The sequence below is a fragment of the Diabrotica undecimpunctata genome, chromosome 5 (genome assembly GCF_040954645.1).
Source record: "Diabrotica undecimpunctata isolate CICGRU chromosome 5, icDiaUnde3, whole genome shotgun sequence".
NCBI lineage: Eukaryota > Metazoa > Arthropoda > Insecta > Coleoptera > Chrysomelidae > Diabrotica > Diabrotica undecimpunctata.
The window spans coordinates 27,600,564-27,621,516 of record NC_092807.1 but is presented as its reverse complement, the minus strand read 5'-3'; positions in this window follow the sequence as shown (position 1 = coordinate 27,621,516).

The following is a 20,953-nucleotide window of genomic DNA, read 5'->3' as shown; positions in this document are numbered from 1 at the left end:
AGGACCTAGCTTATATCAGTGTGGATGCTGAAAGTTTTAGTAGTGTTAGTGAGGGTCCTGTTGCTTCATCCGAATCGGAGTCGGCTAGAGGAAAGTTTAGGACTTTAATCTGTTATCGTTGTAATCAGTCAGGCCATAAGGCAGTAGGGTGTCTAATGAAGAAGGAGGCTGTTCACTGTTTTAAGTGTAAGAAAGAAGGGTTTACAGTCAGAACTTGTCCTTCGTGTAATTCGGGAAACGGAAGGAAGCGCACCTAACTGGTCGAAGAGGTGTTGCCGACGTTGACTCGACCAACCTACGTCCTATTTTAGACTTTATTTTACATCATTCCGAAGGAGATGAACGTCCATATTTGAAAGTTAAAGTCTTAGGAAAGGAAATTTTGGGATTATTGGATTCTGGTGCTTCAAAGACCATTGTAGGAAGAACTGGTTGGAAATTTTTACAAAACTTGGGTTTAGAGTTGGATACTTCGAAGAAGATCGTTTGTAGAGTGGCGAATGGTCAGATGTGTGAATCGTTGGGGGAATGTTTAGTACCTTTCATGGTTAGGGATCGCTTGCGTGTCTTGCCAGTATTAGTTATTTTGGACGTACCGCACATTCTGATTTTAGGATCTGATTTTTGGCGTGTTATGGGTATCGTTCCAGATTTGAGGCATAACGAATGGTATTTTTCGGACGCTCCAGCAATGGTAGGTTCAGTGGATCATCTCCGAGGTCAAACTATTTTGACCGATGCAGAGAAGTCGCAATTGGAGGAAGTTATTAATAGAAGTCGTGAACTAATGGGCACTTCTCTTGGTTGTACTGATGTCACTGAGCATGTGATTGTTTGTAAATCTGCACCCATAAAACAACGTTACTATCCTGTATCCCCAGTAATCCAAAGCCATATTGATAAAGAGCTAGAAGATATGTTGGCGAAAGGAGTAGTGGAGCGATCGAATAGTGCTTGGTCGTCCCCGATTCTCTTGGTGAAAAAAAAGGTTCCAGAAGGTGAAGAACCAAAATGGAGGTTCTGCGTAGACTATCGAAAGCTTAATGCCGTAACAGAGAGGGATGGCTACCCATTACCGTACATCTCTAATATTTTAAATAAATTAAAGAACGCGCATTATCTTTCCACCATAGACATTAAGTCGGCGTATTGGCAGGTACCTGTTGCTAAGGCTTCCAGGCCTTATACTGCTTTTACGGTTCCTGGTCGAGGTCTTTTTCAGTTTTGCAGAATGCCTTTTGGATTACATAATGCCCCGGCTACATGGCAGAGGTTGATAGATCGTGTCCTCGGTCCGGAGTTGGAACCCTATGTTTTTACTTACTTGGATGACGTGGTCATCGTGACAAAGTCTATTGAAGAACATGTAAGGATCTTAGAGGAAGTCTTTAGACGCTTGAGAGAAGCTAAGTTAACCGTTAGCTGGGATAAATGTCAATTTTGTAGACCGGAACTAAAGTATTTGGGTCATGTGGTTGATAGGAATGGACTACATGTTGATGGTGATAAGGTCAAGGCTATGCTACGTATCCCAACACCCACATCCGTCAAGGAAGTTCGTAGCATCATAGGCACATTTTCCTGGTATCGAAGATTTATTCCTTCCTTTGCGACACTACTAGCTCCAATTACAGCGATATTGAAGAAAGGAAGAAAATTCAATTGGACCCCGAGTTGTGAAGAATCTTTTCAGAAAATAAAAGAATGTCTAGTTTCTGCTCCGATACTTAATTGTCCTGACTACAATTTGCCTTTTGTTGTCCAATGTGATGCCTCAGGATATGGAGTGGGCGCCGTGTTATTGCAGCCAGGCCCGGATGGTGACGAAGTAATTAGTTTCCTGAGCAGATCACTAACGCGTCAAGAAAGGAATTTTTCCACGACGGAACGGGAATGTTTAGCTGTGTTATGGGCAGTCGAAAAACTGCGTCCTTATTTGGAGGGTGTTCCGTTTACGGTCGTGACTGATCACGCATCCCTCGTATGGCTTCAAAATTTGAAGGATCCTACTGGAAGATTAGCTCGATGGGCGGTAAGATTGCAACAATATGACTTTAAGATTGTGCATCGGAAAGGAAAAGAACATGTTGTCCCCGATTTGTTATCTCGGTCAGTTCCCGTGCTTGATATGGTTGAAGAGGTTGTACCGCTTCCTAGTGGTGATAGTTGGTATGATAAACTTTGTAGAAAAATCGAGTCTAATCCCTTGAAGTATCCTCAGTGGAGAATGTCTGGTGGCAAACTTTATAAATACATCCGTCCCAGTCATGGATTTTTGGTCGAGGAAGCGGACAATTGGAAGGAAGTCGTTCCTAAGGGTCAACGATTGGAAGTGCTGAAGTTGTGTCATGATAGTCCTTTAGCAGGTCATATGGGGATCCTGAAAACTTATAAGCGTATTAACGAGAAGTATTTTTGGCCGAAACTGCGGAGTGATGTGTCTCGTTACGTTGGACGTTGCTCACTGTGTGCCATGCATAAGGTGGAACAAGGTAAGCCCAAAGGCTTTATGACTCCTCAACCTAAAGCTACTCAACCATGGGAGATAGTAGCAACCGATCTTATGGGACCTTTCCCAAGATCAACTCAAGGCTATAAGTTTATCTTAGTGGTAATGGATGTGTTTAGTAAATTTTCTTTGGTATTTCCGTTGCGATCCTCAAAAGCCGTGCATGTCGTTAAGAAAATAGAAGAAGAAGTTTTTCTCGTATTTGGAGTTCCACGTCTGTTACTATGTGATAATGGTGTCCAGTATACTTCGGGTATTTTCAAGAAAATGATGGAAACCTATGGTGTCTCAGTTCGTTATAATGCGTTGTATCATCCACAGTGCAATCCATCTGAACGCTATAACCGAACCCTTAAAACAATGATGGCAACTTATATAGCTGACAACCATAAGAAGTGGGATGAAAATTTGGCCAAACTAGCATGTGCTACGCGCACTGCATACCACGAGTCGACTGGTCAAGATCCCTACTTCATAAATTTCGGTCGGAAGATGGTAGTGGATGGACGAGATTTTTCCCGAAAGGACAAACTCGGAGACCCGGAGGACGAAGTAGCTAAAATGGGATATAATCGATCGCGTGGACTCCAGGAATTATTTGTTGATGTTAGAAAACGTTTAGATAAAGCTTCGGCTAAGTGTGAGAAGACCTATAATCTACGGAGACGTCCAGAGGAATTTCAGCCCCATCAGTCAGTATGGCGGAGAAATTTTGTGTTGTCAGATGCCGCTAAATATTTCACGAAAAAGTTAGCTCCTAGATGGATAGGACCCTACTTCGTGAAGAAGAAAGTTTCCCCCTGGACATATAGTTTAGAGGATGAAAATGGCAAGGATCAAGGTATTTGGAATATTAAGGATTTAAGGATTAGTAACCCGACTGGTGATCCCGATAGGATTTAGGTCGGAGTAGAACGGACTAGCAAAGTTTTGTCTAGTCTAAGTAAATTCTTCTGAAATTGGTTGTATTTATTTTTTTTTGTTGTGTCCGTGAAGGATGACTGAGTGTTGGCTATGATCGGTTCTTAGGATGTATTTGGATGGTCAACCGATTCGTTTTTTTTTTGTGTTAGGTAGCCAATACGAAGTCGTAGGGTTGCGGTAGCCTTAATTTCTTTTGATTTATGGAATTGAATGTCACTTAGGTTTGGTCAGAAATATGTTGTCTTCGATGATATGGCGTTGGGATTTGTTTTGATGTTAGTAAGCCATTCTATTTAATTGGGATTTTTTCGAAGCCACATAATTATGTTTTGGTGAATCTTGTTGGATAATAGCTTAGTTTTGGATGATTCACTAAATTTCGTTGTATACGGATTTAAATTCTGAAAGACCTATCTCATTTTTATTTTAATGAACAATTGGAATTACACTACTGTTTCGGTAGATGTTTCTCGCAGTATCAGTAAGAGTCGAGTGGTGGAGAGTTTCTTATGGACTCATGTTATGCGAGGTATAGTGAAGTACTAGCGATGCCCCAGAGCTGGGAGGTCGCGAATAAGGGCAACATCCAGTAACCGACCAAATCAGTGTTGTCAGATTGACGTTGGAATTTGAAACTATTCTACTTGATCTCATACGATGAGAGATGACTGTTGTGTGGAAGTGGAGTAAGTGTTGTAAGTAAGTTGTTGCTTTGTGCGTGTGGTTTGAGGTTGGTATGTCTTTCGTTGTCCAAGTACTTGCGCATGGTGAAGACGGTGTGGATGATGATTGTGTGGATTGTGTGGACTTCGCTCAGAGTTTAGGTAGTGTGTCGCTAGCGCGAGGGAAAATTTTCTTCGTCTAGTTTTTCCTCGTAAATTTTCCTCTGGGAAAGGGAGGTGTTGTTACGTTCCAAATTTAAAGTAGAAAGTCCCACCTCTATTTTATCAAAATTTAAATAATTCAGGACGTGTAAGAGCGGTTGCCTATAATATATTATAAGCAAGGTGGCGAAAATAAAATTAGTAATTTTCAAATAGGGGTAATGTCTGGCAAATTGTGCTGAAGTTAAGGGAACACGTCCTCTTTTTTGTGAAGAAACTAATTTAGATCGTTCTTTCTAGAGTTATCTTGGAAGAATTGGGATCATAAAATTGAAATTTTTGAATCTCGGTATTATTCGGTGACCTCCGTGTGTCAAGTTGTCAAGTGTTCGGAAAGACGACGGAAAGAAAGTGATTCCAGGTTTGAGAGTGTTACTGAAAGGTTGGGCTAGATTAAAAACGGCATTTTTGTTTTTTTGCTTTTGCTGCTGTTCCATGTGGGATCTGGACTAGTCCGAACCGTGTGGATATTCAAGGGGATTTGCTGCCTTCGTGGAAGGGTTTTTTTTGGAATATCCACAATTTCGCTAAAAAAAGCGGATCTACAGTACACGTGAATACCGGGAGTCGTATTTAGATCAAGAAATTAGCCTTAATCACGAGTCCAAATAGCCGGCTACGCTTCGGTCCAATTTGGGATATTTCAAACCCCTAATCTGGCTAAGAAGGGGTTGGTTGGTTGGTTTGTTTGTTTTTTTCTGCTTCTTCTTCTTCGTATTTTTCCGTCTGGCTGTAATTTTTAACTTTTCAACATTGTCACACAAGTCTATGTACAGCGACAAGCGTATGGGATTTTGGATTGAAGACACGCTGAACTATAACTGGAATTCCACGCGGTGAAGTATATGAAAATTCGAGGTATGGATCGATAATTAATTTTCAACGGAAGATTTAAGCGCCGTCTAATTTGGTTTGCGGAATACAATAGTTTTTTTAAAGATTATTTGCTGTTAGTTTTTATTTTCATATTTACAAATACTTTACAGATTTTTTTTAAAGATAATTTGCGGTTTATTTTATTAATTCAATATTTACACATACCTATTTTAATTTTGTAAACTGCGTCTAAGGGGGGGTTATATATTTGAGATTTATTTTTTTTATATTATTTTCTGCGCACGCACTTGAGCTCACGTGGTGTCCTATTTGCGTTAATTATTTTTTTTGGTTGGTATTGAACCGCACACCCCTTAGCGTCCGGTACTTTTGATACGTCTTACCTTTCATTTTGTTCTGTTAAATAGAAATAACTTATGAATTTTTGTTAGGCAAGTAGAAGCCGCATTTTTATATTATTTTTTTATTAAGCCTATGGTAAAGTTAAATAATATTGTAATATGTAGTATGTATGTATTTATTTTCAACTATTTTGGGAATCTATTTATTAAAATTGACTAAATTCTAATCTGACAATTTCATTTATTTTTTTTTTATTTATTCAGGTTGTATACTGTTACTTAGTATTTTAGTAGTAAACCTATTGGTAAGTTGGTGGTTTATTGAATAGTAACGTAGGGAAGGCTGTGGGCCAATTTACCTGGCGCCCCTGATATAACTTCGGATTTTTTTTGTTTTGTGGACCGCACGACCATCTCCACTGTTTTGTCTAGCCGCGAGCCATTCCCAGACTGTCACCGTATAGTACTTTTCTTTCCGGGTGTACGTCTGATTTATATTTGGTACATTTTATAATTTTTTTTATATAGATTCGGTTTTGTACGCCACAATCTAAAGAAAGGAGAACACAAATGGCGAAGAGACGGTAGCATCTATATTTCAAAGTGGAAGGATAAAAGGGAAGTACTCTGCATAGCAACCAAATATCACCCAAAACTTATAAATGTACAGAACAGGTTGGGAAAGACAGTAATAAAACCTGAAGGAATTGCCAGGTACAATGAGTACATGTCAGGAATAGATAGGAGCGATCAAATGGTGAGTTATTATTCTTCTCCACGGAAAACTATCAGGTGGTACAAAAAAGTGATTTTTCACTTACTGGATGTAGCTATATGGAATTCCTACTATGCAATGAAGAAGCACAAAAATGTAAAACTGACCCTTTTGGAATATAGAGAAAATTTGGTAAGAGAATTATTGAACATTCAAGAAGATATGAATGATGGGAGAAAACTGATGCATAAGGGAGCTTTGCACGGTGGAAAACGACCTCGAATGGAAGCGAATATAGTTGTCAACCCTAACAATGAACAACACTTTCCAGATATAATTCCCCACCCTACAGACCCCCGCAAAACTCACCATGTGAGGTGCAAGTGGTGTTTACGAAACAAAAAACGCAAGGAAACCAGATACTTGTGTAAAAACTTGTGCCGATAAACCAGCACTTTGCATTGTACCGTGTTTTAAACTGTACCACAAAAATTAAATTTTTTAATATAAGCGTATCTCTGTATTATATTTTCGTTATAAGGATATTTCTTTATTATTTTTTACAGAAATAAAAATTTAGTTGCATTTACTAATCGAGAGCGGCATGTACCGCTTTGTCCAGTTGCACAACTTTTGTGACATATATGGACATAGCGGCATTTACCGCACCTTGTTTTTTTTTTTATAAAAAACAAGCTAAACATTCTAAAATATTATGAAACTACTTTTTTATGACAGAAAAATAACAAATTTTAAGATTTTTACAAGTGTGTTTTTTGCGACCCCCTATAAAAACTAGGTGTCCGCGAACGTGTTAATATTGATATTGAATCAGTGCACACTACAATTTTGTTCCACTGGTTTTCACAACACCATTCAAGGTTTTATATTTTATATAATACATGCTTTAGCGGAAAAGATGCTGGATTGATTATTTAAAGCAAATGCTTTTTAAGTCTTTGTTTTTAGTACAAATTAAAGACTGGTTGTACATGTTACTAATCTACTAGTTTGACCTATCTGTATAACTTGCAATGTAATCTGAATAGTTACAAAATCTCCTTAAGAGTATTATGACAAAATTTAATTTGGTATTTAGGAATAATAATGTTTGTAGATAAAACACTTGTCAGGTGTGGTATATAAAATAATTTCCAAAAAATGATTAAAAGGAGAACTTTGTAGCCAATTTCACTTATAACTTAAACATCCTAGTTTTTTAACATCAAAGATGTAATTTAAAATAATTCAAGTACTTTTAAAAGGTTTTTATCCATGTAGTTAGTGGCTTCGCATATGTAAATCCATATAGTACTGATAATGGAATAGTTATTCCGAAAACGTCCTGTGATGTAGCCCGATAGGGTTTTTATATTATTATACCTTTTATAAAGGAATTTTTTTAAATAAAATTTATTTTGTGATTCATGGTATATAGCCAACTACAAGAATTCAGTTCCCTTATAGATATTTAAAATAGAATAAAGTAATTTTATTATTTAATAAGTATTTTATTAACACATGCAATTTAATTAATAAACACGTGTCGAATCTATAGATAATTACAACAATTTCTCTTGGAAAGGGGAATTTGACTTCAGCGATTCGCGTGAAAATAACGTGAAGATAACCATAATTTTAGTGACGTAAATCCAACGGAGTGTATACAGGGTGATTGATTAGTGTGAGGAAGCTCAGTAGGTCTGTTATAGTAAAAATTACAAAAAAAAGTTATTAACAAAAATTGTAGGCAGCTTTAAACTCCAAATTTTAAAATTAGTTACAATCTTACAGGGTGTTCCATAAGATGGTGGCAGACCAAACTTATGTTTTTTTTTAAACGGAACACCCTGTATTTTATTTTAAATTTAAAATCTGCTTCACTTTCACATCACAACAATGTAAAGTTTATGATTAAAAAGGAGTATAGGAACATTGATCATCTATTGCAACCAGTATTGGGGTACAGCGTAAATTAGCAACAATTATTATTTAGTAATTCAGTAATTAATTCAATTTAAATTAGCAATAATGAATTTTACTACTGATAAAATGGTAGCTATGATCTGGATATTGGGGGAATGCAATAAAAATTCATTACTATCAGCTAGAATTTATCAAGAACGGTTACCAGATAGGCGGCAACCTAGACAAGATACATTTGAAAAATTGAAAGACCGATTTAACCGCACTGGTTCAGTGAATTATGAAAAACATGAAAGAACAAAAACTAGTGTGACAGAGGAAAACAAAATGAGTGTGTTGAAGGCAGTTACAGAAAACCCACACACAAGTATAAGGAGTATTTCCAATGAACAAGAATTTAGTTACTACTCTGTTCAAAACATTCTATCTAAAAACAAGATTCACCCTTGTCATATTCAAAAGCACCAAAAATTAAATAATGATGATTTTCAGTATTTTGTGAAAGAGCCTTAGAAAAAATTATTGAACAGAGAGATTGTTTTGATTATGTCCTATTTGGTGATGAAGCTACATTCCATCGAAACGGTTCTGTTAATAGGCGTAACTTTTACTACTATTCAACAAGTAATCCATACCACATAGTAACACATAGTCAAACAAGATGGTCTCTAAATGTGTGGAGAGGTATCGTCGGTAACCATGTAGTAGGACCATATTTTTTTGAAGATAACTTAAATGGTGAGATTTCTTTAGATTTTATCGTAAATCAGTTACCAATATTATTAGAAGAGGTTCCACTTAATATACGTGAACAAATGTGGTTTCTACATGACGGTGCTCCTGCGCACCACAACGAATTAGTACGTGGTGAACTTAAGGATCAGTTTGGTGAAAGATGAATCGGAATGGATGGACCGGTAAGGTGGCCCCCAAGGTCACCAGAATTCAAAAAAATGGACTAATTTTTTTGGGGTTACGTTAAGAATGAAGTATATAAAATATTTCTTTACAAATGCTTGGTAATGTAAGTTCAATGACCGCTTTCAAGTATGCATAGATGTTTTGGGAGGTCGTTTTGAACACCTTACTTAAGTAAGGTAAGTTAAAATTACTGTTGTTTTTTATTTTTCTATGTGTTGTTATTTTTTTATTAATTTTTCGTCGGTTATTTTTTATAAATTTAATTTGAAATAAATTGGTTTTTTTATGTGTCGTTATTTCGTTACTGAATTATTAAACAATAATGTCAAACTGTCAGTTTCTGTCAAATCAATCATGGCCAACTCACAATAATTATTGGTAAACGTTAAAATATCTACCAAATTAATACTTTAATGGAAAAATAAAAATATCTAGAAAACTGATAACTTTAGGTACAGGAAGTACTTCATAAAATTTGAAGTACGATATTAGTACTTTTTGATAGTGATATAAAATACAGGTTATTCTATTTAAAATTACCAAGAAAATAATAACCGACCGAGTGCGAACTAGACCGAGTGTGAACTGTGAGCGTAACATATGGACTGAACCTTAATATTAAGAAAACTAAATTCATGGTTGTCAGCCGTACAAATTTAGATCCCGGGGCACTAATGGCAGGTAGCGAAGAGATCCAGAGAGTCGACAGATTCACTTACCTCGGAACTACCCTCAACGTACAATGGGACTACGCTCAAAAGATTAGATCCAGAATTGAAATGGCACGGTCTACATTTATTAAGTTGAGATCCTTGCTGTGCTGCAGTGATCTCAGTTTGGGAACTAAGATGCGGATAGTGAGGTGCTACATTCTTCCAGTGTTACTATATGGAGTTGAAGCCTGGACACTGACGCAAGCCACTGAAAAACGAATCGAAGCCTTCGAGATGTGGATATACAGAAGGATACTAAAACTATCTTATGTGGACCATGTCACCACCGTTGAGGTCCTACAGCGCATGACAAAAGAAAAAAAAGTGCTTAATTTAATTAAACAACGTAAGCTTGAGTACCTCGGTCACGTGATGCGGAACGAAGAAAAATATCGAATTCTTCAACTCGTTATGCAGGGTAAAGTATTTGGCAGAAGAGGACCGGGACGCCGTCGTATCTCGTGGTTGAAAAATCTCCAACAATGGTTTGGGATGACCTCAGCGGAGCTGTTTCGCAGAGCAGTCAACAAAACCATGATAGCCTTGATGATCGCCAACATCCGGGCCGGATAAGGCACTGAATAAGAAGAAGAAGAAGAAGAAAATAATGTACTTGCATTTTGACTTACCCTATATTTGATTTAACGAATATTATGAAAACGAATATGTTTTATAAATTTTATAATTTTTAATAATTATTAAAAAACTCTGGTTGCAATAAATCAATGTTCTTATACTCCTTTTTAATTATACAGGGAGTTAAACTTGATACGCTTTTCAAGTAATATTACTTTTTTAATACCCGGTATAATATAATAAAACTTTACATTGTTGTGATGTGGAAGTGATGCAGATTTCTAATTTAAAATAAAATACAGGGTGTTCTATTTAAAAAAACAAAAGTTTGGTCTGCCACAATCTTATGGAACACCCTGTAAGATTGTAACTTATTTTAAAATACGGAGTTTAAAGCTGCCTACAATTTTTGTCAATAACTTTTTTTTGTAATTTTTACTATAACAGATCTACAGAGCTTACTCACACTAATCAATCACCCAGTAGAACTATTTGTATGTAAAAATAAAATTGTTATTTTTACTAGCCTCTTTACAATTGTATCCTATTTTCCCACCTTTTGAACCGTCCTTGGACTTCTACAAATATTTCAAACTCAAAACGGCACGCGTCTCGGTATTTTGCGTCACGCTAAATATTATTCGAGCGATAGCAGTATTCACTACAAAAAATTTCACTCGAGTTTGATAAATATTGAAGCGTAAGTATTCTTGCGCAAATCTATTGATGTTAAATATATCCTTGTTTACATTAATTTCCGATATAATATTTTAATAACCTTAATATATCTAAAAAATTGTATCTCAAAGCCAACGTCTTATCTTTCATCTTATTCGAGCTATAAAAAACCTGTTATTATGTTGTATTAGCAAACAGCGTACAAAAAATATTCATTGATTAAACTTTTACAGATCATTATAATCGCATTTAGATAGTTTAATTTAAATAGAATAGAAAGAAAAGATTTCTAATAGTTTATTTTTAAAAATGCTACATACCAAACAGAAATTTTAAATAAATAGGGCATCATCTCGGTTGAGATTATTTTATGATGCGAAATGGTTTTCACAAAATCTGTTTTTTGATTGCCTAAACTATAGGACTAAACTACTTTTTGTCGTCCTTTTTGAGGGGGTAATCAAAATATTCGAAATATACCTCGATTGTAGAAGGTGAACAGAACCGCCTTCCAGTTTCAGTTACGCAGGATTCCTCCAGAGTGGCCAAGATGATATTCGAAACCGCATGCAGGAATTATTTGGAGACCATCGAAGTCGATGCCACCATTTTCGCATTTTTCTGTTTCTTCATGTTCATGTTCAATCTCGCCATGTCTAATATATGAATTTATTAAGGTGGCATTTATATTCCACTGCAACCTATTTAGATCCATTGTGGCCCTATCTTAGATTACAATCTCTAGCCTGACCTTTTTTAAAAGGTTTAATAGCTCCGAGACTAAACCTTCTATGTAGCTCTTTACCGGTGATCTTTCCTCGCCTAATGTAAAAAACCACACATTTCTCAGGCTATCGCACTGACACAAAATGTGCTCTGCTGTTTCTTCCTGTAGGTGACAGAATCTATATGGATCATCATCTGAAAATCCTGTCAGCTTCAACTGCCTATTCAGCTTACAGTGCCCCATTAACAAACCTACAAAACTTTCACTTTTTTACTGTCTTTGTTTAATAAGTCTGTTCTAAATTTTCGGGATTATTCTAAAATGAACTGTTTCGCCTGTCTGTCCTGGTAAATTTCTCCATTACTTCAGAGATTTGTATGCTATTTACTTTCTTTCTGTCAGTCGATCTTGTTACTGCTTTTGCAATGCTGCTGTCGGTAAAACGAATGGCATTAATAAGCATTGTTTGGCCATTTTATCTGCTTATGTTTTATTATAACTTTATCTTAAGACCCTCGTGACCTGGTACCCAGGCTACCGTAATCTTTTAACGGGCTTTTAGTTTAATTAGGTCACCCACACAATCTCATATTAGTTCAGAATTAACCTCTACAAAATTAAGTACCTTAAACACTGTCTAACTATCTGCGAAGTTGGAAGATAAATGATGCGTTCTTTTCTGCCTTTCTGTTTCTTCTTCCACGCAGCGATGGATTGCATTTATTCGTTACCTCTCGCTCTACCTTATCTTCTTGCTTGTTTCTGTGCACCATGCCTCCCATTGAGTGACCTTTCTTACTAGTCCTTTTTCTTTAACGTTTCCTTCACATATCTCTTAACTGCTCTCTACTGTTTAGCGGTTATATTGCCTACCACATAGGGTAATACTGATAGGGGCTCGAAAAATTGGGGACAGAAATTGCTGGGCTGGGAATAGGGTAAAAAAACCAGAACGTTTGCGAACGGCTACTCTTGGTTTGATTGGAGAGCTGGGCGTGAGAAAGTGAATAAAAGGGACTGGAATGGGGTAACTACAAAAAGTGAATCAACAGGGTACTTACATGGATTACCTCGACAAAACAACATAAGAAGGTCCTTAAGCTATTCAAATCGGACGCCGCTTACAAGAATCTTCCTGCTGGATGGAAAAATAGGCTTCCTTTCTTTAAAAAATACATCAAAAGGGATATAATCTTTTTAAAGGCAATAATACTCTTGGTTTAGGGAAAAACATTACATATTTACTAACATCGCACCATAAACATTTCCAAGTATAAGTAATAATAACACAATATAAAAATGACTAAAAAAATTCAAAATTTATGGTTATAGTGTATTTTTATGTATGAGAGAGTAATAAAACAATAAATTATGTATGCAAATCCCTAAACTGTTGATACGGGTGACTCAATGAAAAACAGATATTTGTCAACAAGTTTACAGAAGTATATAGGAAAACAATTTTAAATTGACTATGACCACCAGGTATAAAGGTTGGAGCAGAATAGAATACAATAGTTGTGAGAATTACTAATCCCTAAATACGGTTGCCAGTGTCGGAGTGATGGAGGTTAACAGGTACTAATGAATTTGCAAGAAATGTAAGATGTTTATTTTATTGGTTATATATAACCAATAAAAGTTTAATAAGTACCTACCTATTTGCAAAATAAAGTTTAATTCTTTAGATAAAATAAAACGTTTTATTTTATCTGAAATGAGTGCATTCCACGAAGTAAGGGTTTCAACAATCAAACATTTAATTCTTTAATTACAGGAATCTACGACAGTAATTGACTAGATAATTACCTTCTAAACTTATTCCACAGAAAATGTGATAGTGGGTTTTTCCATTTTGTAGGAAGGTCCAAGTGGCGTATTCAAAATTCTTAACAGTTCACTAAAAGTAGGTACTTCAGTTGCAAGGTGCAGTTTATTGTGTATACTAGTGTTATGGAAAATTTGGAAGTGCCGTGTAAACGCCGAAAAATTGGTCCTTTAACAGTTAATGAAAAAACATTAATATTTAATTGTTTTAAATCATTTACAGACAAACGTTTATGTGAAAGTGTTGATGAGACCGTTGAGTTAGTTATCAGTACACTTGGTGTTGGGAAATCTACGATTTACAGAGTTATTAAAGAAGAGAAATGTGGTAGTTTTCAAATGCCACGTAATGCTCCAGGGAAACCAAAATTTCAAATAGAATATCATTTTAAAGAAGGACTTCGACGGAAAGTGCATGAATTCTTCTTTAGACAAGAATTTCCAACATTGGATAAAGTTCTTGTCTCAGTTCGAGATGATAAGGATTACCCAGAAATGAGTCGAAGTACGTTATAGAAACTTTTAAAAGAAATAGGCTTCCGCTGGAAAAAGAATCCCAGAAAGTCTATTTTATTAGAAAGAAGCGATATTGTCATATGGAGAAGACATTTTCTAAGAACCATAAAGGAAATGAGAAACCAAAAAAGAAAAATATTTTATCTTGATGAAACATGTATCAACGAGGGTCATACACCAAATAAATTTTGGCAGGATGAAACTGTTACAAGTCAAAGGCACGCTTTTGTAAATAACTTATCTACTGGTTTGAACCTACCATCAGGAAAGGGACGCAGGCTGATAATAGTACACATTGGCAGTTCAGACGGTTTTGTTGAAGGTGGTTTATTAACTTTTGAATCAACTCGTACCGGTGATTACCATGAAGACATGAACGCTGATGTCTTTCAAGAATGGTTCGAACAAATGATAGATCTTCTTCCTAAGAACTGTGTAATAGTAATGGATAATGCAAGTTATCACTTCAGACTTATAGAAGGACTGCCCACAACCAAGTGGTTAAAAAAAGACTTGCAGAATTGGCTGAGTTCAAAAAATATTACGTACCATCCCGGATCTATAAGAAAGGAACTTTATTCGTTGTGTGCCCATCATAAAAAAAAATTAAAAAAATACGAAATTGATGAAATTGCCAAAAATCGTGGAATGACAGTACTTAGATCCCCACCATATCATTGTGAATTAAACCCGATTGAACTGGTATGGGCACAGATAAAGAGTGAAGTTTCAAGAAAAAATACCACTTTTAAAATTCATGATGTTAAACAGTTGTTTTTGGAGGCCGTAAATAATGTAAAACCTGCAAACTGGGAAAAGGCAGTAAATCACACTATTAAAGAAGAGGAAAAAATGTGGAAGCTGGACAATATTACTAATAAAATGATCGAGCCAGTTATTATAAATCTTGGTTCTGAAAGTTCATCTTCTGAATCTGATTTGGATTTGTAACAAGTAGCTGTAAGTTTTATATTAATATTTTTATTCATCTATTTAACATACCTTAGACGGTTTTAAAAACTCTTTTTCTGTTTTGTAATTTTTAAAAATTAAAAAAAATGTGAATTTTTTAAAACGCTTTTTAATGTAGGCCAGTCAGTTCTAATATAGTGTGTGATAAAAGAGGTCACTTTTGTTTACATACACATAACACTTTATAACACTGAAATAATTCATTTATTTTTTACAATTATTCAAAGTAATTTTTCAATTAATCTTGAGCACGCCCATGGAGTGGTCGGAGGTACCAGTTAAAATTATGCTAATTACTCTCTCGTTCATAAAAATAAACTATAGGTATGTACCATGGACGTATAGTCCATGGTATGTACCAAATGTCAGAAGAAAATAATGCTAACTGTCATATGTCAAGATTAAATTTTAAAACTTTATAAGAATAATTAATATGACAGTTAGCCAATCCCCAATTTTTATAATTTTACTTATTACAATTTTTCAACTTGTCATGAAAGCAACTATTGATGAAAAATGTCTATTTTTACTTTAAAAAAATTTTAACAAAAAAAGTGTCTGATTTTACTGAACATTATATCTCCTTTAAAAGTTTTAGGGCTGGAACTGGTTTTCTAAACACTGCAAAATAACACAAATAGACGAATGAAGCTGAAGTTGAGCTAGGTCATAAGGATTCGGGTTAATTAAATGTAATCTTCAAAGCTTGGCTTTTTAAAACTTCATCGAAAACATGTTGGCTCCTTATATCATTGTGACACTTTACAATTTTTTTCATTTAGAACATAATGCAACACATATAACTTTCCACAAATAAGATCTGCCGGATTTCTGAAGAATACACGCCGAGCTTCTTTCCCGTCAAAATTTCAAATCTAACTTCATATTAAATTTCACATACAAGTCGAAAATCAAAAAAACATTACTAATTAGAAGAAAAATTCGGACTCCAATAAAACTAACCGCCTTTAACAGCGGCCTTACCGATAGTGATGTAATTCTTTTCCCCGCAATACTTTCTCAGCGATCTAAGTGAATATTTATTTAACGCGCAATATTACAGGAATTACACAAAATACTACAGGAATATGCCTCTGTGATATATAAACAAACTTTAAAATGTGTTTATTATCAACTCCAGCGATGCAAAAGCATTGAAAATACTTTTTCGGTGTTTTAACATGTGCGATAGGAAATAGTTATACATTGAAAATATCCTTCAGTGTTTTAATACATTCAGGCTTATTTTTAATACATACGAAAGAAAATACAAATGCTACAACCAATCTGACGACCCAAGCATCTCTTTCGCGAGTTCCGTGAATAATTTCATCCTACTTTCTAGCTAACCCTTTCAAGCAGGCTCCTCTTGGCTATCCATCTATCGCATACCAAGAGAGTGTGGAAAACAGTGTCCAATATTTTATAGATGAAGCATTAGTCACTTTCTGCCTTTGAATGCGTAAAGGTTTGCCCTGAAACAGCCATGTTATGTGAGCATTTGCTCCAGGAAGTAACCAAACGCCGATGCCCGCAGTACATCCATCTTATCTGATAAGTTCTGAAGCTATTTTCTTGTGGCATTTTGAAGTAATTACTATTTAAATGGGAATAAGCCACAATTAAAGGTTAAACTAAATTTATTGACGTTTCAATTTCCACTTTGGAAATCGTTCTCAAAATACAAACATTAGTAAATTTAATAATGTTTGTATTTTGATAACGATTTCCAAAGTGGAAATTACAAGGTCAATAAATTTACTTTAACCTTTTATTGTGGCTTATTTCCATTTAAATAGTAATTTTTCTGATAAGGAAATACCAATTTCATCAACTGCGCCACCTTCTTCATCTCGTCCTTGACACAGCGGACCTCTTCCTTTCTTTTTTTAAACATTTTTGTTTCCGTCTTCATTTCTTTTCTCATATACCCTTTCTCTTTTCTTTACTAGTACGTGCATCGGAATATACTTGACAACTTCCAGCTCCTCGGCAAACATTGTTCTGTATGTATATACCTACAACTCTTAACTGACTGTCTGATAGAGTGAGCTGCTTTCTGTACGCATGTATTAAAACTGTCGTAACAAAGACAGGAGCGTAAAGGACGATCAGGTCTTCCTCCTCTCAGATGTGAGCCTTCCTATGTTTGGTATGATATCGCAGGTGAATGGTATGATAAGTGATGCGAATCAACATTTATCCATAATACCATGATAGATAAAAAAGGATCACTAACCGTATGCGGCAATTATATAACCCTTGCTTTTATTTCTCATGAAAGCAAAATTCTGCTCCATATACTGTAATAATTTAATATATATTTAAGAACACACTGTATTATCACAGCACGTATCGTTTAGGAATCTCACCGATACCAAAGCACGGTCTACGTTACACGTTTTACTAGTTTCCGACGGTCGTGCAGTTTCTCTATGTTATTAATAATTGTATGCGACAGCAATATTTCCCAAACTACATACCAGATATTTAAGAAAGTATTTTAAGATTATGCTAGCTGTACGGAAATTGTACATTCGTCATTAAAGCAAAAATTATTAATATTTTTATTTGTGGAGATATACTACATACAAACTTCCAAAAAATTTTGTATATATATATCCCGATGGACGGCCTTAAAAAATTCAAGTGATCAAGAAATATTTAATGAAGATATATAATATCTAATATCCCATTGTCAAAATTTTCAAATGACAATTTTAAATTATTTTATCAGAAATATTGCAAAATTTACATTCCAAGCCAAAGAAAAGTTATTGCTGTGTTTATCCATAGTGCACCCAAGATGGTCAAAGCAGGATAACGTATTAAAATATTTTATTCAAAAGTTCAATATGTAACATGGCGCATGGTGTTAATATAATTGCGAAAGAAATATAGAAAATATTTTCCTCTTAATAATGAACTCGTTCCTAATAAAAAAAGTTTTTCTCAAAGCATCTTTAACCTTTATCCGTGCAAGCTGGGTCCAACGGGCCCGAGACGCCAATTATTTTATCATAAACGAATAAAAAAATTTTTATTGAATTTTATGCATCACTGAATTTGTTCAGAAGTATGTGTCCTTCAACATAGTCATGAGCTAGTTAAAATATTCATTATCATTTTTGAAATTATTGCGTCGAAAGAATTTTGTCACGTGAAGGGGCAACACGGGCCCTTCGGACACTATTTGTATTTATACCTAAAGTCTAAATCTTTGTTACAGAAGTTTATCTGGCAGGTAATGTTTTTGTGGATTATCTAAACGACTTTTATGATTCCGGAAATCCAATAATAAAGTCTAAATGTATAACAAACAATGTAAACATCTCTTTGACGTGAACATCAAAGAGATGCTTACAACAGGTGTTATATCTATTTTAAATGCATTTTAAAAACTGATAATAATTGTTGGAATGCAATAATATTGTTGGGTAGGTACCTATACATATTTTGAAATAAATAATACATCTGCTATTAGTTGGTTGATATCGATGTTAGTGTCGATAACTAAGCTCCTTAAATTATATTGAATTACAGTGAAAGTAGATAGTGCGAATAAAATGTCCCGAAAACCATTATCAGCTGCAGAACTGCAAGATATTCCTAATAATTTATGGGATTCCGATGATGAAGGATATTCTGAAGTAGATTGCATTGAAAGTGACTCTGAAATTGAAGATCATCTTTTGATGCTCATGAGCAAGTGAAGAGGATAATAAGTAGTATTGAGTGATAATGAAGAAGAATGTGTAGCTACAAGTTCCCAGATCTCAGAGTGTGTAATTTTTGAAACTAAGAAAGAAATGAACTGGAAGAGTCAACCATAACCGACAGGACGTATGCGATCCTGCGACATAATAAAAAGCAGAGTGCAAAAAGTAATGTTAGCCCCTGGTCAAAGTGTAGATTATCCTGTTGTTTCCTTTTGTTTATTTGTTGACGAAAAAATTGTGAACGAAATAGTGAAGTGTACAAATAAAGAAGACGAAAAAGTCCTGGGGATAGAGAACTGGAAATATTGCGACTCTACAGAGCTATAAGCCTTTATTGGACTACTACTAACTGCAGGGCACCTGAATGTCAACATCCACAATGTAGATATACTTTGGAGTAAGTTTTATAGACCTACTGTATTTAAAGCTACCATGGAGTTAAAACGATTCAAAAATTTGCTAAGATTTGTTCGATTTGACGATAAGGACATGAGGTCTGAACGAAGAAGAAACGACAGATTAGCAGCAATACACGATGTGTGGAATCAAGTCAACCAAAACTTTCAGAAATACTATTTACCAGGAAAAAACATAACGGTAGATGAGCAACTTGTTCCATATCGAGGTAGGTGTCCTTTCAGACAGTATATGTCTTCAAAACCAGATAAGTATGACATAAAAATGTGGTGGGACTGTGACTCGGAAACATATTACCCTTTAGGTGGAATATCACATACAGGAAAAAATGGAAATACAGTAGCCAATGGTCTTGTATCTTAAGTTGTAAAACAACTCGTTGAGCCTTATTATAATTCCAAGGGAAATGTGACTTGCGATAACTATTTCACTGATCTTGCTCTTGCACATGAATTACTGGCAAACTCACTAAGTCTTGTGGCCACAGTGAAAAAAAAAAGAGATTTGTTCCTCGGGAATTTCTACCAAACAAGAACCGTTTAGAGAAATCTTCAATTTTCGGATTCACTGCAGATGCATATCTTGTTTCTTACGTTCCGAAAAAACAAAGAAGTGTCCTAGTCCTGTCTACCATGCATCACAATGCTTACTGTGCAGATGATATTGACAAAAAACCAGATATGATACTCTATTATAATACATAATACAAAATGTGGTGTCGATACGCTAGACCAAACGGTTCATAAATATATTTACATATTATGTGCAAAAGACGTTCTAACCATTGGTCTTTTGTATTTTTATGAATAGTTTAGACGTGGCTGTTGTAGCCTCATTTATAACTTGGACAAATTTATATCCAAAGTGGAACGAATGCTTGCATATATATATTTTTACATATTTCCTTATCGTTTTGTGCATACTTGCTTATATTTACTGATGATAAATATACTGCCATTATTTCTTATGACATTGATACCTACTTTCATTAAGCGATGCAGGGAGTATAAACAAAGATAAATTTAACAGATGATTGTTAAAGATGTTCCAAATGAGTCTACTCGTTCCGATAAGTAACAGTATAATTATGACACTTTATTATTTTTTTTATTTTCTCAACTATTAGTGTTTATTTCATAGTATATAAATTATTTTTATCACTGAATACATAGTAAGCAAAAAAATAATCTGATTCATAAAATTAATGAATATTTTATGCATGCATGCAAGTAACAGTTCTTCAAGAATATTTAAAAACTAACCGAAATGTCCATCTTTATTTCGTTACTGCCGACGTCGTCGGAACTCATACAGGTTCGGACATGATTTAAGTAGGTATTATATTTTGGTATTGAAATTTTGTAATTTGAATCGATTTGTGAGTATATTTTTAGTCATCTTGATAGTAAAAGGACAATAAATTATATTTATGCTGTTAATGTTGAATTATCAATTATTTGTTGTGCGATTTAAAACTATTTAAGTATATATTTTTATTTGTATAACGACCCTATCTATACGTGATTGTGATTACTGTAACAATAACCACGTATTTCAATAACTGATATTGAAACCAAAAATGTCATCCACTGATTCTGCTGATGATATGGTTAAAAATACATGGAGTCCTCCTCGAAAACGAAGTAAAAGAAGCCCTCTTAGCGTTGAAGTTAAAGAAATCATTTTAAATGTTTTTAAATGTGAAAGACAAGAAAATCCCGGGTTAGTGGTTGAAGATATTGTGAAAAAAG